The sequence below is a fragment of the Hyperolius riggenbachi genome, chromosome 4, assembly GCF_040937935.1.
Source record: "Hyperolius riggenbachi isolate aHypRig1 chromosome 4, aHypRig1.pri, whole genome shotgun sequence".
Classification (NCBI taxonomy): Eukaryota; Metazoa; Chordata; class Amphibia; order Anura; family Hyperoliidae; genus Hyperolius; species Hyperolius riggenbachi.
The window spans coordinates 295,700,688-295,726,037 of record NC_090649.1 but is presented as its reverse complement, the minus strand read 5'-3'; the positions used below and the strand labels follow the sequence as shown (position 1 = coordinate 295,726,037).

The window sequence follows — 25,350 nt, the reverse complement described above, 5'->3', positions numbered from 1 at the left end:
TCTTGTCACTAATAAAGCTTTCTTTTGGTGCTATTTGATTGCTCCTGCGATTTTTACTTTTTATTATATTCATCAAAAAAGACATGAATTTTGGCAAAAAAATTATTTTTTTAACTTTCTGTGCTGACATTTTTCAAATAAAGTAAAATTTCTGTATACATGCAGCGCGAAAAATGTGGACAAACATGTTTTGGATAAAAAAAAAAACCCATTCAGTGTATATTTATTGGTTTGGGTAAAAGTTATAGCGTTTACAAACTATGGTGCAAAAAGTGAATTTTCCCATTTTCAAGCATCTCTGACTTTTCTGACCCCCTGTCATGTTTCATGAGGGGCTAGAATTCCAGGATAGTATAAATACCCCCCAAATGACCCCATTTTGGAAAGAAGACATCCCAAAGTATTCACTGAGAGGCATAATGAGTTCATAAAAGATATTATTTTTTGTCACAAGTAAGCGGAAAGTGACACTTTGTGACAAAAAAAAAAAAAAAGTTTCCATTTCTTCTAACTTGCGACAAAAAAAAAAAAGAAATCTGCCACGGACCCACCATGCCCCTCTCTGAATACCTTGAAGGGTCTACTTTCCAAAATGGGGTCATTTGTGGGGTGTGTTTACTGTCCTGACATTTTGGGGGTGCTAAATTGTAAGCACCCCTGTAAAGCCTAAAGGTGCTCATTGGACTTTGGACCCCTTAGCGCAGTTAGGCTGCAAAAAAGTGCCACACATGTGGTATTGCCATACTCAGGAGAAGTAGTATAATGTGTTTTGGGGTGTATTTTTACACATACCCATGCTGGGTGGGAGAAATATCAGTGGAAATTGATTTTAATTGTTTTTTTTCACAAAGTGTCATTTTCCGCTAACTTGTGACAAAAAATAAAATCTTCTATTCTAATCTTTACCATACTCCGTACGGAATACCTTTGGGTGTCTTCTTTCTAGAATGGGGTCATTTGTGGGGTTCCTATACTGCCCTGGCATTTTAGGGGCCCTAAACCGTGAGGAGTAGTCTTGAAACCAAATGTCGCAAAATGACCTGTGAAATCCTAAAGGTACTCATTGGACTTTGGGCCCCTTAGCGTACTTAGGGTGTAAAAAAGTGCCACACATGTGGTACCGCCGTACTCAGGAGAAGTAGTATAATGCGTTTTGGGGTGTATTTTTACACATACCCATGCTGGGTGGGAGAAATATCTCTGTAAATGACAATTTTTTAATTTTTTTTACACACAATTGTCCATTTACAGAGATCTTTCTCCCACTCAGCATGGGTATGTGTAAAAATACACCCCAAAACACATTAAACTACTTCTCCTGAGTACGGCGATACCACATGTGTGGCACTTTTTTGCACCCTAACTGCACTAAAGGGCCCAAAGTCCAATGAGTACCTTTAGGATTTCACAGGTCATTTTGAGAAATTTCGTTTCAAGACTACTCCTCACGGTTTAGGGCCCCTAAAATGCCAGGGCAGTATAGGAACCCCACAAATGACCCCATTTTAGAAAGAAGACACCCCAAGGTATTCCGTTAGGAGTATGGTGAGTTCATAGAAGATTTTATTTTTTGTCACAAGTTAGCGGAAAATGACACTTTGTGAAAAAACACAATTAAAATCAATTTCCGCTAACTTGTGGCAAAAAATAAAATCTTCTATGAATTCGCTATCCTACTAACGGAATACCTTGGGGTGTCTTCTTTCTAAAATGGGGTCATTTGTGGGGTTCCTATACTGCTCTGGCATTTTAGGGGCCCTAAACCGTGAGGAGCAGTCTTGAAACGAAATTTCTCAAAATGACCTGTGAAATCCTAAAGGTACTCATTGGACTTTGGACCCTTTAGCGCAGTTAGGGTGCAAAAAAGTGCCACACATGTGGTATCGCCGTACTCGGGAGAAGTAGTACAATGTGTTTTGGGGTGTATTTTTACACATACCCATGCTGGGTGGGAGAAATACCTCTGTAAATGGACAATTGTGTGTAAAATAATCAAAAGATTGTCATTTACAGAGGTATTTCTCCCACCCAGCATGGGTATGTGTAAAAATACACCCCAAAACACATTATACTTCTTCTCCCGAGTACGACGATACCACATGCGTGGCACTTTTTTGCACCCTAACTGCAGTAAGGGGCCCAAAGTCCAATGAGTACCTTTTAGGATTTCACAGGTCATTTTTGTTTCAAGACTACTCCTCACGGTTTAGGGCCCCTAAAATGCCAGGGCAGTATAGGAACCCCACTAATGACCCCATTTTAGAAAGAAGACACCCCAAGGTATTCCGTTAGGAGTATGGTGAGTTCATAGAAGTTTTTATTTTTTTGTCACAAGTTAGCGGAAATTGATTTTAATTGTTTTTTTTCACAAAGTGTCATTTTCCGCTAACTTGTGACAAAAAATAAAATCTTCTATGAACTCACCATACTCCGTACGGAATACCTTTGGGTGTCTTCTTTCTAGAATGGGGTCATTTGTGGGGTTCCTATACTGCCCTGGCATTTTAGGGGCCCTAAACCGTGAGGAGTAGTCTTGAAACCAAATGTCGCAAAATGACCTGTGAAATCCTAAAGGTACTCATTGGACTTTGGGCCCCTTAGCGTACTTAGGGTGTAAGAAAGTGCCACACATGTGGTACCGCCGTACTCAGGAGAAGTAGTATAATGCGTTTTGGGGTGTATTTTTACACATACCCATGCTAAGTGGGAGAAATATCTCTGTAAATGACAATGGTTTGATTTTTTTTACACACAATTGTCCATTTACATAGAAATTTCTTCCACCCAGCATGGGTATGTGTAAAAATACACCCCAAAACACATTATACTACTTTTCCTGAGTACGGCGGTACCACATGTGTGACACTTTTTTGCAGCCTAGGTGCGCTAAGGGGCCCAACGTCCTATTCACAGGTCATTTTGAGGCATTTGTTTTCTAGACTACTCCTTCGCGGTTTTAGGGCCCCTAAAATGCCAGGGCAGTATAGGAACCCCACAAGTGACCCCATTTTAGAAAGAAGACACCCCAAGGTATTCCGTTAGCTGTATGGCGAGCTCATAGAAGATTTTATTTTTTGTCACAAGTTAGTGAAAAATGACACTTTGTGAAAAAAAACCAATAAAAATCAATTTCCGCTAACTTTTGACAAAAAATAAAATCTTCTATAAACTCGTCATACACCTAACGGAATACCTTGGGGTGTCTTTTTTTCTAAAATGGGGTCACTTGTGGGGTTCCTATACCGCCCTGGCATTTTACGGGCCCAAAACCGTGAGTAGTCTGGAAACCAAATGTCTCAAAATGACTGTTCAGGGGTATAAGCATCTGCAAATTTTGATGACAGGTGGTCTATGAGGGGGCGAATTTTGTGGAACCGGTCATAAGCAGGGTGGCCTTTTAGATGACAGATTGTATTGGGCCTGATCTGATGGATAGGAGTGGTAGGGGGGTGACAGGAGGTGATTGATGGGTGTCTCAGGGGGTGGTTAGAGGGGAAAATAGATGCAATCAATGCACTGGGGAGGTGATCGGAAGGGGGTCTGAGGGGGATCTGAGGGTTTGGCCGAGTGATCAGGAGCCCACACGGGGCAAATTAGGGCCTGATCTGATGGGTAGGTGTGCTAGGGGGTGACAGGAGGTGATTGATGGGTGTCTCAAGGTGTGATTAGAGGGGGGAATAGATGCAAGCAATGCACTGGCGAGGTGATCAGGGCTGGGGTCTGAGGGCATTCTGAGGGTGTGGGCGGGTGATTGAGTGCCCTAGGGGCAGATAGGGGTCTAATCTGATAGGTAGCAGTGACAGGGGGTGATTGATGGGAAATTAGTGGGTGTTTAGGGTAGAGAACAGATGTAAACACTGCACTTGGGAGGTGATCGGACGTCAGATCTGCGGGCGATCTATTGGTGTGGGTGGGTGATCAGATTGCCCGCAAGGGGCAGGTTAGGGGCTGATTGATGGGTGGCAGTGACAGGGGGTGATTGATGGGTGGCAGTGACAGGGGGTGATTGATGGGTGGCAGTGACAGGGGGTGATTGATGGGTGATTGATAGGTGATTGACAGGTAATCAGTGGGTTATTACAGGGGAGAACAGATGTAAATATTGCACTGGCGAATTGATAAGGGGGGGGGGGGTCTGAGGGCAATCTTAGCGTGTAGGCGGGTGATTGGGTGCCCGCAAGGGGCAGATTAGGGTCTGATCTGATGGGTAACAGTGACAGGTGGTGATAGGGTGTGATTGATGGGTGATTGATGGGAAGGACAGATGTAAATAATGCCCTGGCGAATTGATAAGGGGGGGGGGGTCTGAGGGCAATCTGAGCGTGTAGGCGGGTGATTGGGTGCCCGCAAGGGGCAGATTAGGGTCTGATCTGATGGGTAACAGTGACAGGTGGTGATAGGGGGTGATTGATGGGTAATTAGTGGGTGTTTAGAGGAGAGAATAGATGTAAACACTGCGCTTGGGTGGTGATCTGATGTCGGATCTGCGGGCGATCTATTGGTGTGGGTGGGTGATCAGATTGCCCGCAAGGGGCAGGTTAGGGGCTGATTGATGGGTGGCAGTGACAGGGGGTGATTGATGGGTGGCAGTGACAGGGGGTGATTGATGGGTGATTGACAGGTGATCAGTGGGTTATTACAGGGAATAACAGATGTAAATATTGCACTGGCGAATTGATAAGGGGGGGTCTGAGGGCAATCTGAGCGTGTGGGCGGGTGATTGGGTGCCCGCAAGGGGCAGATTAGGGTCTGATCTGATGGGTAACAGTGACAGGTGGTGATAGGGGGTGATTGATGGGTGATTGATGGGTAATTAGTGGGTGTTTAGAGGGGAGAATAGATGTAAACACTGCGCTTGGGTGGTGATCTGATGTCGGATCTGCGGGCGATCTATTGGTGTGGGTGGGTGATCAGATTGCCCGCAAGGGGCAGGTTAGGGGCTGATTGATAGGTGGCAGTGACAGGGGGTGATTGATGGGTGATTGATGGGTGATTGACAGGTGATCAGGGGGGATAGATGCATACAGTACATGGGGGGGGGGGTCTGGGGAGAATCTGAGGGGGGGGGTGATCAGGAGGGAGCAGGGGGCAGGGGGAGGGGATAAAAAAAATAGCGTTGACAGATAGTGACAGGGAGTGATTGATGGGTGATTAGGTGCAAACAGGGGTCTGGGGGGTGGGCAGGGGGGGGTCTGATGGGTGCTGTGGGCGATCTGGGGCAGGGGGGGGGGGAAATCAGTGTGCTTGGTGCAAACTAGGGTGGCTGCAGCCTGCCCTGGTGGTCCCTCGGACACTGGGACCACCAGGGCAGGAGGCAGCCTGTATAATACACTTTGTAAACATTACAAAGTGTATTATACACTTTGTATGCGGCGATCGTCGGGTTAACATCCCGCCGGCGCTTCCGTATGGCTGGCGGGATGTTGCGGCAGGTGAGCGGCGCCAGGCGGAGGATCGCGTCACTGATGACGCGATCGCTCCGCCCATGCCACTACAAGGACCGCCGCCATTTGTCTATATGGCGGTCCTTGCGGGGTGCACTTCCCGGCCGCCATTTGTCAATACGGCGGTCGGGAAGTGGTTAAAGGAATACTTAAGTAAAAAAAAAAAAGATTTTTACTCACCTGGGGCATCCCTCAGCCCCCTGAAGCTGTATGGTGCCCTCGCAGCCTGGCTCCGATCCTCTTGTCCCCGCCGGCGGCTACTTCCAGGTTCGGCGCCGCCGACAGGCTGGGAACGCGACTGATTCTCCGCATTCCCAGCCGCTATATCACCCTCTATGCTGCTATAGCGTATATGAGTCAGATGTTTTTGATGAAGAAAAATCTAGATGAAAAAGTCATCCACATGATCATTTTGATGAGAGAATATTTCTCTGTACAAATCTGTAAATGAAAAAAGTTGATGATACTTTAACCTGGAAAAAACATGTTTGTGTGACTTGATATAATACAAATATTTTACTTTTGTGTTCATTTTTTTTAAATATTTTTTTTAAAAATGACTTATACGATTGTGAATTATTTTTAATTTAAAATGTATTTAAACATAAATATTGTTGGTTGAATTAGTCTGTTTTTGTGTGATTTTGGTCATTAAAAATGCATATAATAAATAAAGCCCCAACTTGCTTTTCTTTTCATTTATCCCAACAATCCACTGTTCTGTGTAAGAGAAAATGTTGCTCTTTTCTCAAGAAAAAAAATAAAGTCTGGTGAAAACAGGTGATATGTTTCTCATGACCCCTGTGGTATGTTAATAATCACTTATCAGCATACGCATCTGGCTGGCTACTACTGATAACAGTTGTATATGACAGACCATCTTTTCCCAGTACTGATTTTTTCTTTAACTCACCCTGCGCCTCTATGTGCATCATGGTGAAGCTCTATGACTTCAGCTGAACATTTATCATCTCTCAAGTGATAAAGTACATATGTGTATACTGTAGTGTAGTGTAGAAGTATATAGTCACTGAAGAGTGTTTATGATAGAAATACAGATTTTAACAGGTTTATATATTTAATAGAGAAAAGATAGATGACTTGCCGGAGTTCATATTCAAAAAGTGACATGTTTTGAGTTTGGCCACTTGCTCCATATTTATAGAGGATTAAAGGTAAATGGAACATTCTGAAAAATAGTGCTGCTGAAAGAAAAGTATTTTACCATCCATTTTTATTCCATTAGAGGGTGGATCTCCACAGTCTACTTCCCTTAGCCAGTTTTTGAATACTTATTTTTGCAAGAATTTTGCACTATGCTTAATATACATCACAACAGATGTCACCATTCATTTTTCCATTCTGAGAACAGCAAAAGCACCTTGATGCATTATCACGCCATCTGACCAAAATTAGCATGCTTCAGTGCTTTACATGTCGAAGTGAAGGAAAACAAAATTCAAATTAACAAGAGACCCTATTTTAGTGCCATGTGACTAGATAAACTACCGTGTATTACTGCAACTTTTTGACAGCCAAATTTTGGGTGTAAAGTGGGGGGTTTGGCTTATTCGCGAGTGACCTCCCACTGGTGTTGTGTTCAGGGGCCTCCCGTATGCAGAGTGTGCTGCACAGCATGTTTCAGCATCTATAGCTAGCAGCTTGCTTTCTCTATTGTTGCTGGCAGATTCCCGAACAGGCCACTAGAGCCCCAGGCTGTGGTCACATGACAATGCATCTGGGGCTCTAGTGGCCAGTCCAGAAGCTGCACAGGACACGAAGATGCAACCCAGAGCAAGGGTAGGTAATCATAGATGCTGAAGCACGCTCCACAGCACACTCTGCATGCACCAGTCGGCACACTCCAATACACAGTCTGCACTGTGACACAGAACATTGGGGGCGGGGCAATCACAAGTCATAGCTATTTGGCCTATTTTTTTAGGCCAAAAGTGAGGATGGGGGAGTCGGGGTATGCGTAGGGGAGCTTATACCCGGGTACATACAGTAATAACATCTGTTGAAGAGTACCTTCGGTAAAAATGACAGAGCCTTTCATGACAGGCTCTGTCTTAATGATGACAGTTTGGGGTGCCTCAGGCTTAAAAACGTACATGATCCGACATCGGGTCACAGGTCCTCACTTCCTCGGGAACCCAGCCACAGCCATGTTTCCGAAATACTGCCGAAGCTCTTCAGAAACCTCTGTTTGCATTGCTGCAGCACACCCCCAGCTCGGCAGCCACCAATTATGCAGCAATTTGGGATAAAAAAACCCCACCATTGCCGCATCTCCAAGGGGGTGGAGCAATCACCTGCTTGGATGGATGACGTCATTACAAGTAAATATTTAACCCTCCCCTCCAATCCTCAATCATTAAGCCAGAGCCTGTTATGACAAGCTCTGTAAATTTTACCAGAATATAACAATGCAAAATACTATATAAATAAAAGCAATAGTCCCATCCCACAGACAATGAAATATATAAACCTGTATAAATATCAAAGTTGAGACTGTCAAAATCTTTAAAGGAAAATGAGACTAGGTTTGTAAACAATGTTTTGACAATATGTAGTTTATTGACAGGACCCTGTTATGTTATACAATACTAATGATACTTATAGCATACAGTTAGGAAAGCAATTATAGCATACAGGTAGGGGGGCACAGAAAGATGTATCTGTTCCTCTTCAGGGGCCTTGCCTAGCAGTGTTGGGTCCCCAGTTTGAATCCCAGCCAGGGCACTATTTGCATGGAGTTTGTATGTTCTGCCCCATGTGTGGTTTCCTCTGGGCATTCTAGTTTCCTCCCACATCCCGAAAACATAGAGAAGTTAACTGGCTTCCCCCTAAATTGCCCCTAGACTACAATGGGCATATGACTATGGTAAGGATTAGATTGTGAGCTCCACTGAAGGACAGCTGGTGGCATGACTATAAACACTTAATAATGATTCAGTTATCCACATGCCATTCAGGTCCACTGCACATGAGTGCCATCCCCAACCTTGACCTCTACTTTAGCCGTCTGTCTATATCAGCACTCCTGGGTCTGTAATGGCCCATACTCACAAGCAACTTTTTGTGCCTGTCGCCAGCACACGTGAGCGTGTGGGCGACAGGCCGGCGACAGCTCCTCGCCAGGTCCCTCCGCGTACACACGCGGAAGAGGGACCAGTGGCGCGACGGAAGCTGTCACCGACGTTCCTCCTCCCCCCGCCGGAAGCTCCGTATACCTCAATGGAGGTTGCTGTCGCTAATCCGCGTACTCACGCGGACTAGCGACAGATGCGGCGGAGTTGCGGCGGCGACTGTCGCCAGGCGATTGAGCAGTTCAATCGCCTGGCGACATCAGCGACGGGCGACAGTTCGGGGTGCGCGCCCGTGCAACGGCGCATACTCACGGGCGACCTGTCGCTGCAACACACGCGCGCCGCGTGTTGCGGCGACATTTGTAGCCTGTGAGTATGGGCCATAAGGGAGGTGAAAACAACTTCCACAAGGCATTATGTAAACATGATGAGGTGCAGTTAGATAAAGTGGTGTTCCTCTGACCTGCTGCATTTAAAAACTAAAGAAGCAATGGGACTAGTGCCTAGAATGGAAATGGAATAATGTTCTTCACTGGAGTACACCACAAAAGATAATGTGCTGGTAACCTATTGGCCAGTGGACTGCCTTTCAACAAAGAATCTTTGATGTGGGGACAGCAGAAAGGAGGAGGTAATCAGTAGTTAGGTTCAGGTCAAGGTCTAGATGGATCCCTGGCAATTGGTAGTCAGGTTAAGACTACAGTTGAGGAAGGCAGCAAGCAAACAGTGATTGGGTTCAAGCTGGGGTTGAGGCAGATGGCATGCAACCAGTAGTTGCTTACAGGCTGAAGTCAGCAACTAGATAGATCAAGATCAGCAGAAGCTAACTTAGGCAAACACTGTGATAACCTGCTTAAAAACACGCAAGGGGTACTTTTAGAGTAAGAGTTAAAATACCCACACTGGTGCTTGTCTTCCTCCATGAGAACATACACGAGGCTGGAGCATATACACAGATAGCAATGCACAGATCCACACACTGAAATCCCTTTAGCCAGGACATGCACAACTATAGGCATTCACATGTGTGAAATGATTTTTTTGCTGCATGCTGCCCGTTTTCCCCCACATGCCAATCGAAAAGTAGCCTAATGATTTAAATAGGCTGTGTTTTCCCATCTGAATTAGTATGCAGGGAAACGCAGTGAAACACCCCTAGTGGAAATGAGCCCTTAAGGGAGAAGGATATGGATTTGGATTTTTCCTTTTAAAATAATACCAGTTGCCTGACTCTCCTGCTGATCCGGTGTCTCTAATAATTTTAGCCACAGCCGCTGAACAAGCATACAGATCAGGTGCTCTGACTGAAGTCAGACTGGATTAGCTGCATGCTTGTTTCAGGTGTGTGTTTCAGCCACTAATGCAGCCAAGGAGATCAGCAGGACTGACAGTCAACTGGTATTGTTTAAATGGAAACATCCACATCCTGTCCTACTGTCCTTTCTAATTACCGCCCAGTCTCTCTCCTTCACTTTGCCTTCAAACTGCTGGAACGCCACATTTACTCAGAGTTGTCTAACTCTCTCAAAAAGTAACGAAATATGTGTCTAGCGCTCCAATAGTCCTTCCACACCGCTTCTGTAATCAGATGGTAGCTATGGGGCCGCTCTCCAGTTGGGTAAAAAGCAGACAAAAATCGATCTAAGGAAGATGCATAGAGCGCTCCATAGAGTAAAACCATACGAAAGTTTAATATGCGCAAGTTAAAATTATACTCACAAAGTAAAAGATACAAAATGGCTCATAGATAGCCTGCAGACACTTCTGTCCCTCCTGTAGTGTGGGCACCGCCAGGCTGTGGCCAGCAGCGTGGCGTCCGATGTCCGGGAGAGTCCTCTCACTGGCGGGGGGCGTGTCCGCTGTCACTACGTGCCTCTAGCGTGATGATGCGTTTCGGCATCACTGCCTTCGTCAGACCACCCTCCATTTTGTATCTTTTACTTTGTGAGTATAATTTTAACTTGCGCATATTGAACTTTTGTATGGTTTTACACTATTGAGCGCTCTATGTATCTTCCTTAGATCGATTTTTGTTTGGTCTAACTTTCTCTCTGCTAATTCCCTGTTGGACCCCTTCCAGTCTGGCTCCCGCCCTCAACACTCTATGGAAACCGTTCGCACTAAGGTTGCCAATGACCTCCTAGTTGCTAAAGCCAAAGGCAGATTTTCGGTACTAATACTCCTAGATCTTTCCTCCGCCTTCGACACTGTTGATCATACCCTACTTCTCCAGACCCTCTCAAAACTGGGAATCAAGGGCCTAGCACACTCCTGGATCAACTCTTACCTGTCTGAACGTTTTTTCATGGTCTCCTATGCCAATACCAACTCCTCTCCGCGCCCACTGTCTGTGGGAGTACCACAAAGGTCCGTCCTTGGACCCCTCCTCTTTTCCATTTACACCCATGGCCATACACCATGGCCATTGTTCTGCCCCAAAACTCTCCACACTACAATCAAAAGTCCCCGAATGTCTATCCGCTGTAACTCCATTTATGTCATCCCGCTTCCTTAAACTCAATATGAGCAAAACGGAGATTGTGATATTTCCACCTTCGCTCTCTGTTCCACCTCCCATTGTCACAATCAATGTAGATAACACCCCAATAGCATCAACCCCCAAAGCTCGTTGCCTAGGGGTAACTCTGGACTATGAGCTCTCCTTTAAACCACAAATTAACACTTTATCTACCTCCTGCTACTTCCTTCTCAAAAACATTTACAGAATCCATCCCTTCCTTTCACAAGAAGCAACTAAAATGCTTGTGCATGCCCTAATCATCTCCCGTCTTGACTACTGCAACACCCTACTCTGTGGTCTACCAAAAAGCAAACTGGCACCTCTCCAATCACTAAACTCCGCGGCCCGTCTCATCCACCTCTCTTCTAGATCCTCTGAGGCAGCCCCTCTCTGCCAATCCCTCCATTGGTTACCAGTTGCTTAAAGGATCCAGTTTAAACTTTTCACGCTTGCATACAAAGCTCTACACAAGCTATTGCCTCCATACATTTCCTCTTTAATCTCCAGATACCTCCCCGTCCGGACCCTCCGTTCCTCACAGGAGACCCTTTTGTCCTCCAGCCTAGTCACCTCCTCTTACTCTCGCATCCAAGACTTCTCACGGGCTATCCCTTTCCTATGGAACTCTCTCCCTCAGCCAGTTCGTCATGCCACGAGTCTGGAAACCTTCAAACGTACTCTGAAAACACACCTGTTCAGACAAGCCTATAATTTGCTATAGGCAGCACTGAAAGCACACTGGCTCACCCACCAATCCTTGTGTTTCCTTCCCTTTTGTTTCCTCCCCACTACCCTCTAGATTGTAAGCTCACAAGGGCAGGGACCTCCTCCTAGTCTTTCTCATACTGCTGTAATTTTAACATATGCACATGTACCAACTATACATCAACTATGTATGTATCTGTATTCATTCTATTCAATGTCATGACTGTACAGTGTCTGGTATTTCTTATGTATATTTGTTCCCCATTATTTGTTAGTACTATGTACAGCGCTACGGAACATGTTGGCGCTATATAAATAAAAATGTATACTAATAATAATCCCTCTCAGTTAAGGTTCCCTTTAGGGATTTGTTGCCACTATATAAATCATTAACACAAATACTAACTAAGGCTTTGTTCACATCTAAAATCTAAATCACTGATGCCAGTGATTTTCAATTTTTTGCAATTTTTTCCCCGCTCCTGGCGCTTACCTGCGCATTTTGATTTTGTATTCAGCGCATTTCTAAGCACTTTTGCAGAGCAATTCTGTTTTTTCACTTTCTGACTTCAGTCTAGAGGTGAACTCTTTCATCTGGAAATTAATAAATACAATGTATTTATTCATGAAAGCGCTGGGGAAATCGATATACAAAGCATCTTTTCAAGTGCTTTGCGATTTCCCTATACCTTCTATTAAGGCAAATTGCCCCACAAATGGTACAGGCAGCGCTTTGGTGAGCGAATCGGAATCGAACCGCTCAGATGTGAACACTCTCATAGGGAATCATTGCACAAGCGCTTTTAGGGCGATTTTGCAAATTACCAGCGCTTAAAAAAAGGCGCAAACACCCTATGGGCTTGATTCACAAATGGGTGTGCTAAACAGTTAGCACGTGAAGTGCCGTTCGCGGACTTTTGTGCGCGCAAAGTGCCGCGATCGCGCGAATCGCGGCACTTTGCGCGCGCAAAAGTCCGCGAACGTCACGTCACGTGCTTAGGGCTCTTTCACACTACAGGCAGCGGTGAAAGGCTAAAACGCTGCGTTTTGGCTGCAGGCGTTTTCAAGGCGTTTTCAAGGCGTTTTAACGCCTATACATTACAATCAATTGTAATGAGAAACGCCGCGGTAGGCCCAGAAAAAGCGCCTGGGAGCGTTGAAACGCAACGCTCCAAAACGCAGCATTTAGTGTGAATGGTAAAATGAAAGTCTATGGACTTTCTTTTACCTAGGAAAACGCCAACTTCGGCCGTGGCGTTAAAACGCCGAAAAAGCCCTCTGGTGTGAAAGGGCCCTAACTGTTTAGCACACCCGTGCTAAACAGTTAGCACTGCTTTGTGAATCAAGCCCTATGTGTGAACACGCCCTAACAGTTACTCGTATAGTAAGTGATGAAAGCAGTAACATATCATATTAGACTACAAGCGCTAGCCACATGGAAAGCTGGAATGTCACATTTCTGTGATCGCATATTCTTTAGAGCAGCCATAGGTCCTGCCCAGGCGCGGAGCTAGGGGGGGTCGGGGTAGGACAAGTGCCCCGGGGCGCCGGGTCCCCAAGGGCGCCCAGCTGAGCTTCGGGTTTTGTTTTTTTTGCGTGGCTGAGGGGAGCAGCGCAGAAAAGAGAGAGAGCTGTGCGGACGGTGGGGAAGGGGGGCCATCTCCCCCCTCCTTCCCTCACCTTAGGTGCTCTCTCTCTCCCTCGCTGTCCCCTCCAATGTCTGTCCGGTGGCTGGCAGCGGCGGGCGGAACTCACCTCCGTCTCGCTCCAGCGCTGGCCGGAAGTTCGGGTGCGCAGCCGCTGCTCTGGTCTGGACCAGACCAGAGTAGCGGCAGATCCATCCGGCGCTGCGACGAGACGGAGGTAAGTTCCGCCCGCCGCTGCCAGCCACCGGACAGACATTGGAGGGGACAGCGAGGGAGAGAGAGCAGCTCTTCCTCTTCTCTGCGCTGCTCCCCTCCTGCTGGGGAGGGGGACACCTGGCTACCTACTCTGGGCACCTATACCTCTGGCTACCTACTCTGGGCACATATACCCCTGGCTACTGGCTACCTACTCTGGGCACATATACCCCTGGCTACCTACTCTGGGCACATATACCCCTGGCTACCTACTCTGGGCACATATACCTCTGGCTACCTACTCTGGGCACATATACCCCTGGCTACTGGCTACCTACTCTGGGCACATATACCCCTGGCTACCTACTCTGGGCACATATACCCCTGGCTACCTACTCTGGGCACATATACCCCTAGCTACCTACTCTGGGCACATATACCCCTGCCTACATATATTGGGCACATATACCCCTAACTACATATACTGGGCATATACCCCTGGCTACCTACTCTGGCCACATATAACCCTGGCTACCTACTCTGGGCACATATACCCCTGCCTACATATAATGGGCACATATACCCCTAACTACATATACTGGGCATATACCCCTGACTACCTACTCTGGGCACATATACCCCTGGCTACCTACTCTGGGCACATATACCCCTGCCTACATATATTGGGCACATATACCCCTAACTACATATACTGGGCATATACCCCTGGCTACCTACCCTGGGCACCTATACCCCTGGCTACCTACTCTGGGCACCTATACCCCCTGGCTACCTACTCTGGGCACATATACCCCTGGCTACCTACTCTGGGCACATATACCCCTGGCTACCTACTCTGGGCACATATACCCCTGGCTACCTACTCTGGGCACATATACCCCTGCCTACATATACTGGGCATATATACCCCTGGCTACATATACTGGGCATATATACCCCCTGGCTACGTGGACTGGGCATATATACCCCCTGGCTACATATACTGGGCATATATACCCCTGGCTACATATACTGGGCATATATACCCCCTGGCTACGTGGACTGGGCATATATACCCCCTGGCTACTTATACTGGGCATATATACCCCTGGCTACATATACTGGGCATATATACCCCTGGCTACATATACTGGGCATATATACCCCCTGGCTATGTGGACTGGGCATATATACCCCCTGGCTACATATACTGGGCATATATACCCCTGGCTACATATACTGGGCATATATACCCCTGGCTACATATACTGGGCATATATACCCCCTGACTACATATACTGGGCATATATACCTCTGGCTACATATACTGGGCATATATACCCGTGGCTACATATACTGGGCATATATACCCCTGGCTACATATACTGGGCACATATACGCCTGACTATATATACTGGGCACATATTATTCTCCTGGCTACATATACTGGGCATATATACCACTGGCTACATATACTGGGCACATATACCTCTGGCTACATATACTGGGCACACATACCCCTGCCTACATATACTGGGCACATATACCCCTGGCTACCTGTTCTGTGGACATCTCTACCCCTGGCTACCTGTTCTGGGGACATCTATACCGCTGGCCACCTATTCTGGGGACATCTATACTGCTGGCCACCTATTCTGGGGACAACTATAGACCTGGGGCTACCTATTTTTGGGGAACCACGTCAGATTGAGTGTATTTTGGAGAACTGCTGCCAGGTGAGAGGTGTCTACCATATTAAGGGGGCATTCTACCTATTTATGTGAAATGCTGTCTATTTATGTGACTCATGACTGCTGAATTTGTCTTTTTGGGGGCCTCATGGTTACTGAATTTGTCTTGTTGGGGGCCTCATGATTTGTTGGGGGCCTCAAGATCGCTGAATTTGTCTTGTTGGGGGCCTCATGATTGCTGAATTTGTCTTGTTGGGGGCCTCATGATTGCTAAATTTGTCTTGTTGGGGCCTCATGATTGCTGAGTTGGTTATGTTGGGGGCCTCATGATTGCTGAATTTGTCTTGATGGGGGGGGGCTCATGATTGCTGAATTTGTCTTGGAACATGCTGGAAGGTACATACTGAGGGAGGGTGGGTGAGCGTGAGCCTGCTAACCTCCATATACAATTGGCTCCACCCATAACCACGCCCACATTTATTATGTGACCACGCCCCCCTTTGGCGCGGCGCGCTGCGCGCGCCGCAACCTTAACTTTGGGGGGGCGCATTAATAGTCTTTGTCCCCGGGCGCTGAAAATCCTAGCTACGCCTCTGGTCCTGCCACCTTAACTATCTGCTTTCATATGTAACTGTTGTTTTCAGCTATTTTGTGTTTCCACAGGTTTGCAGTAAGTCACTCTTTGTTATATTTTTAGTTTGTGATCAAAAGACGGCATATGAAATGTTGAATGAGGTGGGCAGAATAAATAAAGCCATGGCAGGAAGAGCATCTGAGAAGTAACATGTTTACATTTATGTACATTAAAGCTGCAAGATGTTGTTTCTGTCTTATATGGCAGCAGAAGTGGATGCTTGATTAAACATAAACTGCTCAGGGCAAAGAGGTGGCCGTTATATGACACTTTTAGTACTTCCCTTTTAAGATTCGCCCTTCATACTAACATAAACATCAACAGAACACTGTGTGTGTGATGAGCCTAAAAATAGGTATGAAGATAAAATAAATATTCATTTATTCAAATGTACACAAAGTGAGATCATGGTTTACTAAACAAGAAGGATGGTAAACAGATCCATACTGATGTTGTGGTGTAAAAAATGATCCTTTCTGCAATAACTCATTATTTATTTATTGTATTGTAAATATTTAACAGTGTATAAAATGTTTATTTTATGTATCTAGATATCTTTTGTAAATCTGGTCATGAAACTAAACAATGATTTTTCAGTTCAAAGAAAAAGCAAAAGCAATATGTTTTATTAATAAAAATTAACTTACAGCCAGTCTGTTAACTGGAAAAACAGTAGTGCGCCTAAAAAATATTAAACAGACGCATTTAGCAAATTGTGGATTTTGTTTCTGGATGTAGAGGGTCATGTCCTCCAGATGTTACATTTCACTTTTACATGCACTTTGGTCAGCAAAGTCATCTGCTGGTTTCTTATATCTCTCAGTGATTGTAGCAGTTACATTACCTTACCAATGTTACTGCCTTTGTTCTTGTTTCAGCTTTACAGGGCTGGTCACCACCTCAAACTGCAGACTTCATAAAAGAAATGATTAGTGGACTAAAGTCTGCACCACCCATATACGTCCAGCTTAACTCTGATAAACAGCACATTACAATAGTCTGACCCACTTGTAAATTACATAGGTTAAACCACAGACCTTCCACAAGCTAGAAGTGATATGGGCCCAGGCTATAATGCAGGCATGGAGATGGAGAGTATAATACTGCATTTGATGCATGGTAAATATCACCAGGCTTTACACACACCATGTACATTACGCAGTTTGTGTAACTCACGATATACAGGCACACTGCAACACAACGCAACCATGAAGAAATGAGGAAAACTAGCACTACCTTAAACTGGCATGTTCCATGCAATTGGCCTACATCCTGTGTAAAGCATTCAGTGTGCTCAGAACTGTGAGGTTGCAGTTTGTGAATCTAATAGAAAAAAAAGGTGTACGGCACTCCCGAAAATGTTTTTAGTCTTCGAAAGTACACTAGTATAAACATTCAGTATTACACAAGCGGCGTACCTGCTGGATGTGCGGGTGGTGGGTTCAAGGCAGTAACGCTGCCTGGCAGCTGTTTCACTCAAACAAGCTTCTTCAAAGGCAAGGTTTGCACCCTTTGTCCCTGAAGAAGCTCGCTTGAGTGAAACGGCCGTCAGGTAGCCTTAGTGCCTGCACATTCAGCAGGTACACCACTTGTATAATACTGTATGTTTCCAACAGTTTTCCTATGAAGAATAAAAGCATTTTCAGGAGTGCTGGACCCACTTTCTTTGTATTAGATTCACACACTGGATTGTGTGTATAACACAAGTTAAGCAAAATACATAAAGTACTTTACATAGTTTGTGCAATGCCCGGTATAATTTAGTGAATGCACCACAAAGATGCATGTGTTGCTTCATTTAATTATTATTTATGTGATACTCTTCAGTTGGGTTTAGGGGTTGCTCTAATTTTCTAATTCATTATGGTTAGTTTTGAGATAAAAAAATGATAAATAATATGTAAACAAACCCAAATAAGTATTTATAGTTAATTGAAAGCATGTGTAAAATGTGTGTAAAGCGTTTTTATATGATTCTGGAGTACATTTGCTGATACTTATACCAGAGGTAGTTGGCCAGTGCAGTGATTAGTAAAATAGCAGATACTATAGATACTATAGGATTGCTGGGTAACCTTGCACTACTTATCACAGTGGTTTGACCAAGCTCATCCTATTAAGAGCATCCGGCTCCACTTTATCTTTAAGTTTGAGTAAAAGCTCTAGAGCTGTCAAAGACTTTTGACTTCCCTTTCAGAGTCTGTAAAACATACTTCATCCCCTATGACCTTGCCATTCACATATTTTTCTACATATTACAGGGTTAAGTGAAGGTCATAGAGGAGTATATCAGTTAGGGTAGCGTGAAGGGAGAACAGACATATTCATGGTGAGTTACCATAAGGATAGTGCTCAGTATGATAACATAAGATAGTCACTTCCCTATTACTGTATGCCTCGGGCTGCCTATACCTTTGTACCTTGGTACCTTTGATCATCTTACTATTGGTGAGTTAATGTAGACATCATCGCCCCTCAAAGCCCGTGTATGTTCCATGCTTTGTTCTAATAAAGAACTGGTGTTCTGCAAACCGTTTCATTTTTTCTTATCACCCCTCAAATAGCTTTTGGACATGAAATAAAGTCTGACCATACAGTATGTTGACTGATTCAGTTTGAGTGCTTGAAAAGGCTGGAAAATTGCTATTTGGTAAAGAGGAGACACTCACTGGCCCCTTATGTAAGCGCTCCTGCTCCCGGGCTGGCCACTATAAATTACATTGTATCTGGCGACTCTGACATAAAGTCATGCCATGATGATAAGCCTGCGGGTCCTCTTTGCGCATGCGCAGGCATTCTATGTCAGAGTCGCTGGTTACAATGTAATTTATAGTGGCCAGCCCGGGAGCAGAAGCACTTACATAAGGGGCCGGTGAGTGTCTCCTCTTTACCAAATAGCCGTGGGTATGCTTATATGCATAACCATGGTGTCTGCTCAAGGTCCCTTTAAATCATGAGATCAGTTAATTAGTTCAAAAAATAAAAAAAAAGAGCAACCTACGTATCACAGGGAAAATAATCTGTTACATAGAGTCTTGTTATAGTAAACTCTGATATAGTAAACCTCTGGCTATAGTAAACTCTGTCCCCAGGTCTCGACAAATGTGCCTGCATAAATGTACAATGCATGATAAATGCTGATAAAATAAACCTCTGATATAGTAAACCTCTGGCTATAGTAAACTCTGTCCCCAGGTCCCGGCAAATGTGCCTGCATAAATGTACAATGCATGATAAATGCTGATAAAATAAACCTCTGATATAGTAAACTACTTGGCCGGGTCCCTTGACATTTATTTATTTATAAAGGAGGGATTCTACTGTGTAATATTTTCATGCTTTCATTCAATATAAGGCTGCAATTGAATTCTGCTTTTTCACATGCAGAAGTGAGTTCCATACAAGTACATTAAAATTTTGGTTTGGAAAATCACTCACAGGGAGTAGGAGACGCAAGAAATTGACTGTTAGGAAAAAAAATATTTGATTGCTTCTAAAATAGACAGATTGAAGAAATGTTGAGGAGGGAGTTTGGGGTGTCAAAGGACTGGGTGGCACTGGAAAATCACTTAGTGGGAGGAGACACGAGAAATTGCCTGTGGAAAAAAAGTATTTCATGGCTTTTATAATGCACTGTTATTTTCAAAAGAATGTGTCTGAAGCAACCTATTGCATCAGTCATCAGTCCTCGAACCCCACTTGAGAGGAAATGTGATTTCACTCCCAAGATAGTGCAAAGTTTCCTAAGTTAATATAAAAAATGTCTAATGGCATTACATCGCCTGGGGTGTGGGTCACTCTCAACCCCCAAAAACCAGTGAATAACAAATATCTATAAGAAAAAGGTGTAACAATGATATTTGGCCCAGAAGTAGTGTGTGGGAGTGCAGAGATATCAAACGTTTAATATCAGTAGCTTAATACTGTAGACATAGGAGAATCAGATACAGCATCAGCATAGCAACCTAGTGGAGAGCAGATAAATAGCTGAGAATAATATAGTGTGAAAAGCAGTCTGTTTCATTCGGAAAATCATGGCAACATTTTTCCACAATTGCATTTTCAATTCTCATTCAGGGAATGAAGGATTGCGGCAAAATAGCTGTGATTTGGCACTGATATTCAGTGTGAAATAGTTCTAGCCAATCTGGATAAACTTGGGAATCTCTAGAAGGAAAAAAGGAGAGCATCTTCAACTAAGGGAATAAAAAACCTCACTAGCCCTGTGCACCAGTAGTAAGCATGATTTGTTCCATGCTGCATGAGGCACTTTTTCTACACAACACTGTCAGGGTAAAAGGAATGTGTTCTCTCTCTTTTGGTTATCTCTTCTTCTTCTCCTCATAACACCCTCTCTTTTCCTTTGTTTTGTAAAAAAAAAATCTTCAGTCCCCCTTTGTCTTGTGGTGCTTTCCTGGCTTTAGTACCCATAAGATCGCTGTGCATGTACATGGCAGTTTTACTGGCCTTTTGTGCATCAGGCCCATTACATATATTTAGTGGGAGGTTTTTCTATTCACCACAGTGTTTGGATATTCACATATCTATTAGCACTGTAACTACAAAAATAAACTACAAAATCCTATCCTGATGGTATAGAATAGAACCCCAAACTGTATACAAGTGCTGGAGGTGTCAATAACACAGGATATTAAAGAACACCCGAAGTGAGAGAGATATGAAGGCTGCCATCTTTATTTCCTTTTATGCAATGTGAGTTGACTGGCACTTCGGCCAGAAGTGTCTGAATCACCCATCTGAAACAAACAAGGCAAATTCAGTCAAACATTTGGTCTGCATGCTTGTTCGGGTTCTATGGCTAGAGGATCAGCAGGACAACCAGACAATTTTCTTTGTTCTAAAGGAACCTCTCTCTTTAGGTGTCCTTTAATACATACAAAATAGAAAAGACAAAGTATGTCAGTCTTTGGAGAATAGTTCATTAACTTGTCCCTAAATCTCCAGATTGATCCTCATCTTTAAACCACTTCATTACTGACCACATATAAAATATTTGAAAGTCAGCAACTATAAGAAATCATTAGTCATGGTTAATGTAATAAAGATGTTACTCTTACGGCACTGAAAGTTGCGGGACATTTCTTCTATGAAGGACTGGGTTTAAAGATTTGAATATGTGTAGTAAATGGAACAAATTATTATTTATATAGCGCCAACATCTTCCGCAGCGCTGTACAGAGTATATTGTCTTGTCATTTAATTGTAGTAAATGGAACTAATTATTATTTATATAGCGCCAACATCTTCCGCAGCGCTGTACAGAGTATATTGTCTTGTCACTTAATTGTAGTAAATTGAACAAATTATTATTTATATAGCGCCAACATCTTCCGCAGCGCTGTACAGAGTATATTGTCTTGTCACTTAATTGTCCCTCAAAGAAGCTCACAATCTAACCCCTACCATAGTCATACAGTATGTCTATGTATGTATTGTGTAGTGTGTATATCTTGGGCCAATTTAGGGGGAAGCCAATTAACTTATCTGTATGTTTTTGGATTAAGGGAGGAAACTGTAGTGTCCGGAGGAAACCCACACAGACACGGGGAGAACATACAAACTCCTTACAGAAAGTGCCCTGGCTTGGGTCAAACCGGGTACACAGAGCGTAAAGGCAAGAGCACTAACCACTACACCACTGTGCTGCCCAAATAATGTTCTAGTATTTACAAACCTGGACTTTGTGGGTAAACTTCGAAGATAGAAATTTAAGCACCTCTGTGTAACAGGAGCATAGATAAAATGAGGGCGGATCTTATTTGTAACCTGTGATATAAATATTGTGATGAGGAGTTTGGTCTTTGTAGAGGGGAACTGTATTATATGTTGATAGAAGGTGATGCCCCATCTTTTCCAAAATTTTATATTTTATCTGTTTACATATCCTTTTTTATTTACTTGTTTCACTTATTTATTTTTAAAGGCTTACACCACCAAACTCAAGGATGGGATGCTAACCAGATACAATTTCTTATTCAAGTTTTGAGTTGGTTTTGGCATAGAAACATAGTAAAAATGCATTTGTATCACACAAAGTCGAAGTATTAATGTTGTTATTACTTGTGTAAAAAATATTTCTTTTTAATTGATTGGGTTTTCAAAAAATCAAGTTCTTCTTATATAATACTTTCATTTAACAGAAATAAAGCAGATTATGGAAAAAAGGAAAGAATGAAAAGGTCAGTAAGACGCAAGTTGAAGTTATTTTTAAGTTTTGTATTTCTTTTATGTTATTCTTTTCAGTGAATCCACCTTGCCAGTCATCATGTCTACCATTGAAGTTGTGGACAGGTATGTTTACTAAACAATCATCAAAGCTCTGCTGGTGATGCGATATTATATTTAGTGCATCACTGCAGCTTGCACGGTCATTCATCATAGAGGCAAAAACTGGCTCATGTGGAAGCATTTATGCTGTCATTTTCTATAAAGGATATGTGTTGATAGCTGCAGCAAAACTTCATGGTGCGAGAATTGTTCTTCAAAACAATGGTTGTCATTGTAACTAGTTGAGTATGAGGAAGAACACGAGGAAACCTTATGTTTTGTTACATCCTCATTGCCATACGAATTTTAGATTCTATATACTAACCTTTGGCTTTTCAGCTGCTGTTTGGTTGAAAATCCCAGACAGGACCATTTACATATATCACCATGTATAGTTTGAACTCTAACATATTTCTGGTTTCATTTAAGTAATGTCATTTTGAAAAGAAACAAGCAGGCTACTTTAGATTACATTGCTTCAGCTAAGGCGGAGTAAGACTCGAGTATTAGCTAGCCATGATGATGTTTGTTGTATTACCTTGTTCCAGACACAGATAAACATTTTCCAGTCACTGTGAGTACTCCTGTGCATGGTAAAAAGATGGAAGATAAGCTGGGAATGAATTATTATTCTGTAAAAGGATTGTTCTGGACGGGTCTGTTTAAATAATAGAGAGTTTCAAAAGAAGGATGATTTTCTTCTTATTTGCCACCCCAACAATTGTTATTAAAATAGAAGTGGTCACAGATGACATCTTTTATCATCAGGGGCGTAACTATAGGGGAGCAGCCCCTGCAATGGTTTCATGGGGACACAAGGTGTGTGTGTGGCTAAGGGGGGGCATCTATTAACCTTCTTTACCTCAGACACAGGAGTCCATCCTCTAGCTCATGTGTTTTTGTTGCTACGCTTGTTATGGGTGTGCAGATTATGGTGGCCACACTTGTTTTATGATCCCTGAAAGATGGACCCCAGGTATTAAGCATCACCAAGGGGGGAGACAAGGGGAAGGGTTGGTACATTGGGGGCCCTCATTAAAGTTTTTTTTGGGTGGCACCAATATTTAAAGTTACACCTCTGTCATTTTTGTCACCTTCCCCTTTTGTTCTTAGAATTGACTTGTGGTGTCTCTTCCACGTTCTCTCATTAAAAATGAATCCCATCTTTATTTTTTATTTCAAAGATTAAAAACTAACTAAACCCTGGTAGAACCATTTCTGGTCTTTGTGCTTCCAGAACCGTGCATAGTAGGGCAGGAAATCACACCAACTACAATATGTTTAAAGAGAATCTGAAGCCATATTAAAATGGCTTTTTACCTTATACATATGTGAGGCATCTTTGCCCCAGCTAAAACGCCGCTATCCCGCGGCATAACGAGGGGTCTTTACCCCCCAAAACCCCCTGCAATATCCACAACCAACTTGGTCGTAGATTTTGCTGCCCCTGTGCACTTTCGTGTGAGGCAGGGCTATGAGCCGCAGCCCTGCCTCACACGCGTCTGTCAGCGCGTATCTCCGCCTCTCCCCCGCCCCTCTCAGTGAAGGAAGACTGAGAGGGGCGGGGGAGAGGCCGCTGACAGATGCGTGTGAGGCAGGGCTGCCGCTCATAGCCCTGCCTCACACGGAAGCGCTCCCTGGGCACCACGGAGGAGATTAGAGGGTAAAGACCCCTTGGCATCCCGCAGGGTGGCGGCGTTTTACCTGAGGCAAACATGCCTCACATGTGTATAAGGTAAAAAGCCATTTTTAATATGGCTTCAGATTCTCTTTAAGTAAACTACACTTTATAGAATAGAACCAGTAGCACACCTGAAACAAATTAGACAATGTGCATGTTCTGTTGCAACTGCATACACTTTGTGCAAAGAATGAATTCACATAATTGGCAACTCCAAATAACTTGTATAGATCTTGTGGGCGTAGTGCTGGGGCTTGAACTGGCATTTAATGAATACATCAAGTTTATTGCTTTTATGTAAATATGCCTCTGATGAAGCAGTTGGGGATGGTGAAACACATGCCATTTTTAAACATGGTTGAAATGCATTTTGAAAGATGGCTTAAATATGCCATTGCTGCACCTCAAATATTAATAAGGCCTGCCCACAATTGAAATTTTAAATGACCTGCCAAAAAGCATTTTTTATTTCTGGGCAAACAAATATAGGCAACGTACAGGGCCGGATTTGTACTCTTTACCGCCCAAGGCCACTGTCACCAGCCGCCCCCCTCCAGTATAGGTAGTGAGATGACCCCACCCCAATTCCCTCCAGTATAGGTAGCCAGATGACCCCTCCCCCTTCCATCTAGTATAGGTAGCCTGTTGACCCCCCCCCCCCATTATAGGTAGCCAGATTAACCCTCCCCCCTTTCCCTCCAGTATAGGTAGCCAGATGACTCCCTTAATCCCTCTTTTCCCCACCCCCCTTTCAGTATAGGTAGCCAGCTCACCTTCACACCGCAGCAGCCATCAGTGTCACTCATTTCTCCACTCGTCTCCAGTGCAGAAGCTTCCTCTTTCTCCAATGCTGCCCAAGTCCATAGCCACCAGCCACAATGCGCACAGAGACCAAGGTGGCTGCTGCACAGGTGGCTAGCAGCAGAGTACCGCGGTCAGGCGCTCGCCTGATCTCCCTGCATTGCAGCATTTGCAAGCTTGCAAATGCTGCACCAGTTTAATTTTCTGCTTTGGTGCCCTTGCTCCTGTGGTGCCCTAGGCCATGGCCTAGGTGGCCTAGGCCTAAATCCGGCCCTGGCAACGTATCTCCGACATAATCTATTATTCCTTAAAGCAGGATGAAACACTGCTTTTAAAAAAATAAATAGATCAATTCAACATAGATTAAAATGTACATAAATCCTTCCCCAATAAATATTGCCAATTCAAGAGTATATATACCTGTTTGAACCTGCAGTCCCTTAGTGACTGGTGCTGATTAGGAGGAAGTAGATTTTTCTGCGATTGTGGTTTTTCTGCCATTTTCACTGAAATACATTCCAATAAGAAAAGGCAGGAGTGAGGTCACATGGTGGCCTCACTGACCTTCTTTAAAGCCAATGGGTACCGATCAAAAAAAGGAAAAGTCAGATACTCACCTAAGGAGAGGGAAGGCTCGGTCCTAATGAGCCTT

General features: G+C 44.0%; 1 long non-coding RNA gene across 2 annotated transcripts in view; it reads left to right on the top strand.

The window, feature by feature from the left end:
- LOC137503871 (uncharacterized) overlaps positions 1-25,350 on the top strand; it is a 66,956-nt gene that overhangs the window by 7,733 nt on the left and 33,873 nt on the right. Inside the window, exon 3 of one of the 2 annotated variants that reach the window (XR_011019358.1) lies at positions 22,193-22,240. This is a non-coding gene — a long non-coding RNA (uncharacterized lncRNA). Of the gene's footprint in view, positions 1-22,089; positions 22,129-22,192; positions 22,241-25,350 lie in introns of both variants that reach the window. The other variant, XR_011019359.1, reaches the window with a different exon arrangement.